The 7,753-nt window shown below is 40.4% G+C and overlaps 1 long non-coding RNA gene across 1 annotated transcript in view; it reads right to left on the bottom strand.

The window, feature by feature from the left end:
* Positions 1-6: 6 nt before the first annotated feature.
* LOC102754025 overlaps positions 7-7,753 on the bottom strand; it is a 74,720-nt gene continuing 66,973 nt past the window's right edge. Inside the window, exon 3 of the long non-coding RNA XR_435240.2 lies at positions 7-96. This is a non-coding gene — a long non-coding RNA (uncharacterized LOC102754025). The remainder of the gene's footprint in view (positions 97-7,753) is intronic.

Genomic DNA, 7,753 nt, shown 5'->3' on the forward strand with positions numbered 1-7,753 from the left:
CTAAATGTCCATCTTCTTTAGGCCTTGGATCTGGGCTCTCCGCTCTCCTCCTTTCTTTCTTCATGGAAGATTTCAACTCTCTACATGGATTTCTTTCTTTAAAACAGAATTTAAAACAGGATTTATTTTTATAATAGGCAATAACTTAGAAAACGGAAATGATATAAAAATACGTTAAGAAGTCTCATGCCTATTCCTCTCCATATGCACCTCTTCCCCATTACCCTTCAGGTAAGCACTTTTATTAGTTCCTTGTGTATTCTTCCAGGGTTTCCTTTTGTAAATGCAAATGTTTCCTGTTGTATATGTATGTGTATTCTTAGTTTTCCTCTTTTTTATACAAAAGGCTGTATTATAAACACTATTCTGCAGCTTCCTTTTTACTTCACTATGCTAGAGCTTTTTCTAGCATATCAGTAGAGCTATCCACATGATTTAAAAAATACCATCTAAATACTGACCACTACCAAATATATATATCCAGTTCAGACCCCCTTCTCTGAGTTATAGACTTTTCAACTGCCTACTTGACCCTTGATATCTCAAATTTCTATCAGTTTCCAAGTAATACACTTGTTTTTATCTCCTGTGGTGGATGATATTTGATTGGTCCACCCCATTACAAGGTCAGAGCATCATTTCCCCAGATGCTATGAGCGTTGGCTGCTAATGGCTCACAGCTGCCCTCGTCTCTGGAGAATTACCTTCAGCTGAAGTGACCCACCTTTTCCTGGAAGTTACCCTCACAACCACCCACTTACTGACAGTGAGTATTTTAGCAAATACCAAGCTGGCTACTTCTTCACAAGATTTGAAGATGTACAGGGGATTGCCTGAGCGCATGGAGTATTTCTGGAGGGGCTGTTCAGAAAATCTGTGCCTTGAAATGATCCATTGAACAAAGGCACAGAGAGCACATTTATCTGCTGTCTTCCTCCCATCTCCTGTGGCCCATTGGCTAAAGGCAACGTACAGAGAGTAAACTCCCTGCTATTCCTGCTTGCATCACTTGGTCTCTCTGGCACTTCATTTGAGTTCAGAAATGTTGGGAGGAGGTAGAGACATGAGGGGTGGGCCTCAGGGAAGTCTGCGCAGGGCCCGTGGCAGAGGGTGATAAAGGCAGAGCAAGCAGCTTTGGGAGACAGACGAGGTCATGAGAGTCTAAGGAGGGGCATGTAATGACTTCTTCTGAAAGGCTATGTGGCAACTTACCTGGATATATAAAAGATGGGAAGGGAATTTAATTAGGAAATTTAAAAAAAGAATAAAGAATACAAAGGTAGGGATATATAAGGTGTCCCAATTTTGACAGAAAACATGGGTTTATAATTAAAAACTGTAAATTTTTTATTGATTCATAAAGTATACAGTATAGGGTTATGGAGGGAATAGCACATCGGGTAAATGGCCTCCACGGCTTTGCTGGCACATAGGCAAAGCCGTGGTCTTCATTGGTCTTCACTGTCCCTGCTCCTGGGCCATAATTGGTACTTGGTAATGCTTATCAAATTGAAGGGATTGAAATCAAAGGGCAAGAGATATTAGAATCTGATTCAATAAACCAAGTAAAATTAGGCTTTGTTGTTGTTGTTAATGCTCACACAAAATTCAAATCTTGCGTGAATTTTGGGACACCCTATATAACAGCGAGGAATAAAGACACTCCAAGATGTATACACTTTTTATTGCTAAGCTTTCTAGTAGCCATGACCAAGAGAAAAACCTGGTCAGGTCTGTAATTCACAGGGTCCGTAAAAGATAGTATAGAGATTAGAACCTGGGCTTTTGGATCAGAGCCATCATTTATGGACTCAGTCACTGAAAGCAACAACTCTCAATGTCCTCATTTATAAAATGGGGTAATCAATGGTGTCTACCTCACCAGGTTGTTGTGAGGGCTAATAAGGTAATAAATGTAAGGAACTTGAAACTGCTTGGTATATAAAAAGCCTCAATAAATATTGGCTATTATAGTAACAAACTAGATGCCTGTTTCATGAAGAGATTCGTGCAATAGGCCTTCCCTTCCCTTGGCTGCTGGCACCAGTTTTCCTCTGGCACCCGGGACCCAGGCCTTTGCTCCGGCTGGGGTCCGGCCAGAGCCATCAGGCTTCGAGGCTCCGCTGATCCCAGAGCCGTGAGGCCTTGCTGCTCGGCCAGCTTCGGGTACGTTTGGCTTCGCTCCACCGCTTGGAGCCTATGTATGCAAATTAACCGCCATCTTTGTTGGCGGTTAATTTGCATATCATCCTGATTAGCCAATGGGAAGTGTAGCGAAGGTCCGGTCAATTACCCTTTTGTCTTTTATTAGATAGGAATGTGTCCAGTTTTTAATGTAATTTTTCTTGATGAGAATGAGGGAATTGAAGGCAGACTTCTGACAAGGAGATGTGGTAGAATAATATTTTTAATATTTCCTACAACTTTCGTGATATCATACTATGTTAGTACAGTTTGGGAACTATTATTATATTTAAAATTCTTTTTTCTTGAAATATTAATGTTTATTGCATGTAATATTATCATATAAGATCATTTTCCTTGAATAATTGGTGTTTACTGCGTGTAACATTATTATATTTAAAATCGTTTTTCATGAGATATTAATATTTATGCATGTATTATTATATTTAAGATCATTTTTCTTAAAATATTAATGTTTATTGCATGTAACATTATTATATTTAAAATCATTTTTCTTGAAATAAAAAAGTTCCCATTTGAAAAAAATAGAATATTTTTGAAGTGTTAATGTATTTTAAGTATATTTTGTGCATTAAAATTTAATTAAAATTATTGAGGTAATTTTTTATTAAAATTATTAAAGGTTATTGTTTGCCCCTACTCTGTAGCCACACATTAAGCCAGCAGTTTTTCCTGTTTGCTCTGATAAGTGAAGGTTCTGTGAATGAGGAATAAGGGAGAAGAGGGAAAAGACTGCTGTGTGTCTCTAAGGGGCGACCCTGAGTTGGCCCCTTTCTGGGTTGATGATGAATGGGGGCTCAAGGGCTGAGAGGGTCTGCTTTGTCCTCCCAGGGAATCCCAGGAAAGATCAAGGCCTGAGACTGTCTAGCCCTTTGCTCTTGTGTGTGAGGGGATAGGGATATGTGTGTGTGTGTGGGGGGGGGCGCAGAGGGGGTAGAGTAAGAAATCTCAGCATTGCAGGTCAGTCCTGAGTCTCCCAGCTTGGAGTAGCCAGCCGTGCATCCACGCTTGTGTGAGACAGGCTCAGGACTATCTCAAGGAGGCCTGGCAGATTAGGAGATGCTTTGTATTGGGAAGAGAGGGCCCAGGAGCAGATGTCAGCACTGTCCTTATATCCAAAGCCAGATGGGAGCTCAGTTGACTCTGTGGATGCCAGCGGGGAGAGATGCTGACAACTGGTGACTTCTAGGAACAAGGCATGGCAGAGGATGCCAGCATGGACAGATGACAACCAAGGACCAGAGGAGCCCTCTCCATGTCCAGATGTTCTAACAGTCCCCTCCAAACCCTCTAGGGAGGGAGAAAAACCCTGAATGGACTGAGTTTACCTGGAATTGACTTGCTTCCAGTTCTGCCATCAAGTAGAATGAGGACTCATGATAGAAACTGGAGTCAGTTATGGGAAATACAGGGTTTTAGATAGCCAAGTTTTGTGGCCAGATATATTATAACCACTACATACATAAGGCTGGACTGAGACAGCAGAAAAGGCCTCTGATAAAAAGCAAGAGTAGAAACATTTTCTACTCTGGAAGAAAAAAAAAAAGCTCAGGTTAAAAAGAGGATTCTAGGCTGCAGAAAAAGTTGCGGACAAGAGAGCAGTGGGATTATGTCTCCTTGCTATGTAGGCGGGAGTTTTGGTGACACTTGAAGCAGTTGACAGAAAAATGTAGCAGAATGGCAATATGTCACTCAACGGGCTCTCTCTTGATGCTCTAGAAAGCATGCGTCTGTAGTTTGCATTCAAGATTCATTGCATTACAATTAATCTGCAGGGGAGGGGGAAAACAGATACCTGTAAGTATCTCACGTCTGGTATTTCCCACCTCTGTTCAGAGATCCAGATAACTGAATTCAAAATATGTAAATCTTAGAAGGAGGAAGTGGATAAAAATAGAGGTTTTCCTAAAACAGATATATTCATTAAAAGCAAAAGTTCTCAACCCTGGCTGCTCGTTCGAATCAACCAAGAAGCTTTTAAAAATGTGGAGCCTAGGATCTGCCATCTCCAAGATTCTAGTTTAATCAGTCTGAGTTTGTACTTGTGGGCTGCTAGGGTTCTCCAAAAGTGACATATTTCCTGTTGCGCACACCAAACAAGTCAGTCCAGGACTAATGATGTGGCAATCAGCTGCTAAAATATTCGCTGCTAGTATTAGTGGAGAGAAACAGTGTGCCTGTGTGTAAGGCGCGTAAGGGAAATGAATGCAATATGATTATAGTAATCAGTCATTAGCGGACTTTGTAATTTGTTATTAATAACGATGTATAACAGAATATTGTAAAAATTAAGTTATGAAATTTTTATTAAAACGTTTCTTACATACCGTTATATTGGCTGGGCCGCAAAGATATTCGTTGTGCATCAAGTTTGATACCTATTTCTCCGTCTCATCTCTTGCTTTCCTTCCATTAAACACAAAGCCACTGAAAACTACTTGCAGGAGCCAAACATACCAGGCTCTTCCTTGCTCCGTGGCTTGTTACTCTGCCCCTCCTGCTCAGCTGTCCTCTCTGTCCACCACTTCCACCCCTCCTGCCAATCCCAACCCACAGCTTCTCAGATCACACCTCTCACCCAAACCACCCATTCTGCCTGCAGGTTAGGCTGGCCCTGCTCCAACCCCCTCTTGTAACCTGCAGTTGTGAACGCGCTGGGTTGTGGGGAGACTGGGATGCAAGCCCTTGAATGAGGCACAGGTGATGAGTGCTTGGACAGGAGGGATCGAAGGCAAATCACGCTCCACATTATAAAATATCTTCTCTCTCTGAGCATTCCCCTTCCCTCCTACCCTCCCCTGCACCCCAAACCCAGAAATGAGAAATGTGGATTCATTTTTGTAACAGAAGACGGTACACTGTAGCTCTAAATTGTGTTTTAAAATTTTAATAGGCTAAATCGAAAAACACATAGGGAGCATTTCGAAGATGCCCCGCAGCTGGATTTGTTTTCTGCTGGAGCAATTTTGCTGCCTGGCTGCTTCCTGCGGAAAGCACAGAGGATGTGCTGAAATGCTGCCACAGTAACAAAACTAGATCAGGCAGATGCCTCTCTCATGCACCGACAGACCTACCTTGTAAGTTGCTGGCAGCAATGCTATTGACAGGCACAGTGCTAGGAAGCAAGTGGTTTCCAAAATAAGAACTGAAAGGGAGGAATTCTTCCACAAAGGCTTGAAAAATGTAAGCGCTGGAAGGGACTTTAGAAATCATGTAGTCCAGTGTTCCTCATTTGTAATTGAGAAAACAGAGGCCCAGAAAGGTGAAGGTGCTTTCTCCCAAGTCACACAGCTATCTCTGCATGGCAGCCCGAATCAAAACCAGGTTTCTTGGCACCCAGGCTAATCATCATTCTGCTACGTCGTATTTAAGTTTGTACTTTACCCTGAGTTTTTATTTTGCCATTGTGCATTCCAGAGGATCGTGTGTAATTCCTATGATCTATATAACTATACTATCTAACTGCAGACGGAATGACTATTGGCTGTTATTGGGAGGAAGAGTTAAATTCACTAGTTGGACTTCTGTGTTCATTTCTCTCCTCAAGGCTAATTACTTATTTAATTAAGGCATTTTGCCTTGATCATAAACTCAATCACATAAAATATTTGATGAATCTTTGTGCTGTGAGGACCCAGCATATGTATGAAGTGCTTTCATTAGAACTTAATGAAAACTAAACACTAATTAGCTTTGAGATGTTTAAAGTTTAAACGGGAGCAAATTCATAAATTTTAGAACCATTCTCTATTTTGTATACTCGCTCATCCATGCATGAAGAACCATAAGGGAGCTGAATTATTGATGGAAATTATAATTTACTATTTCCTTATCATTTTCTTTGTAAAGCCTCCAGCATGCCATTCAGTTAAAGCAGTTTGTTTGGCATTTATTACCTCTTTGTGTTTCTATGACACCTTTTCCTCCCTGCAGGTCAAAGTACTTAATACATATCAACTCAGTAATCCTCACTCCAGTACAGCCAGAGAGAGTAGATGGCAAATATAATCCTCTTGATACTGAAGGACCAGAGTCTGCTTGGAAATTCCCACATTCAACTGACTGGCATGCTAAATTCATTACCAGAGTATCTGCACAGTGGTTGGAAATTGCTGTTTAATCTATATGTGACTGGGTTATTTGCTTTTGGGCATCTTTCCAATTGGGAAAAGAAAAATATGAACAATACAGTATATTGTTGAATTTAAAAACACAAAATTGCAAACTACATGGATTAACACAGGCCTAGTTTTCTAGGGATGTCCTTGGCTAAAGTTAAAAGAACAGCAGAATGATTGAATATAGGGGATAAACAAACCAATAATAACAATAATGATTATAATTTACTGAGCTCCTACTTTGCATCAAATGCAGAGCTAAATACCTTACATGTGTTTCTTTAATCCCTACAACACCCCTACAAGACAGGCACAATTACCTCTGTTTTACAGGTGGGAAAGGTATGTCTACTTTCTCAGTGACTTATTTCAGCAATTACTATAGAATTTCAGGTGCATTATCCAAAGTGATGGCACTAGTTAAGGGGCCTGCAGGCCAGATTCACACAGTTCAGAAACTTTTCTTCTCCTCTTTTCCAGCTTTCTGGTCAGCACCTCCTCCCTCTCTTTATTCATTCAACAAATGTTTATTGAGCACATACTATGCCAGGCAGGCACTAGGCATTGAGTATGTGGTTGTGAACAAAGCAGTCAGAGTTCCCGCCCTCCTAGAGCTTGCCTTCTAGGCCAAAGTCTAGATTTCTACAAGAACATGGTAAGAAAGAAACAACAGAGTTAGGTATAAGGTGATACACCTGGGCAAAGAAAATGAAGGCACAAATGAAAGATGGAATCTGTCTAAACAAATACTGAGTTCAGAGTTGGAAAGTGTTATACTTTTTACTAGTGATTTTACTTAGTGATTTTATTTTGATCATTTGGTCTTTTCTTCAGTGATTTTATTTTGGTCATTTTTGTATAAGTCCAGCACCAAATACCTTACCGTGGAAAGGAGGGGTAGTACAGTTTGTTGCAAAATGTCATGGCTGTGAGCCAGTTCAATACAGCATGGAATCTTGGAGAACGCTCAAGGTTAAGGTGAAATATTCCAACCCCCAAACAATCCCATTTACCATCACACCAAAAAAAAATGAAGATATTTAGGAATAAAATTAACTAAAGAGGTAAAAGACCTCTACTCAGAAAACTACAGGATGTTGAAAAAAGAGATAGAGGAAGACAGATGGATGAACATATCATGTTCATGGATTGGTAGAATCAACATCATTAAAATGTCCACACTACCCAAAGCAATCTATAAATTCAATGCACTTCCCATTAAAATACTAACAGCATATTTCACAGACCTAGAACGAACTCTCCAAAAATTCATCTGGAATTCAAAAAAGACCCCAAATAGCTGCAGCAATCTTGAGAAAGAAGAACAAAGTTGAAGAGATCACAATACTATCAAGCTTTACTACAAAGCCACTGTAATTAAAACAGCCTGGTACTGGCAGAAAAACAGGCACATTTGAAAATGGACCAGA

The sequence above is a fragment of the Myotis davidii genome, unplaced genomic scaffold, assembly GCF_000327345.1.
Source record: "Myotis davidii unplaced genomic scaffold, ASM32734v1 scaffold130, whole genome shotgun sequence".
Lineage (NCBI taxonomy): Eukaryota > Metazoa > Chordata > Mammalia > Chiroptera > Vespertilionidae > Myotis > Myotis davidii.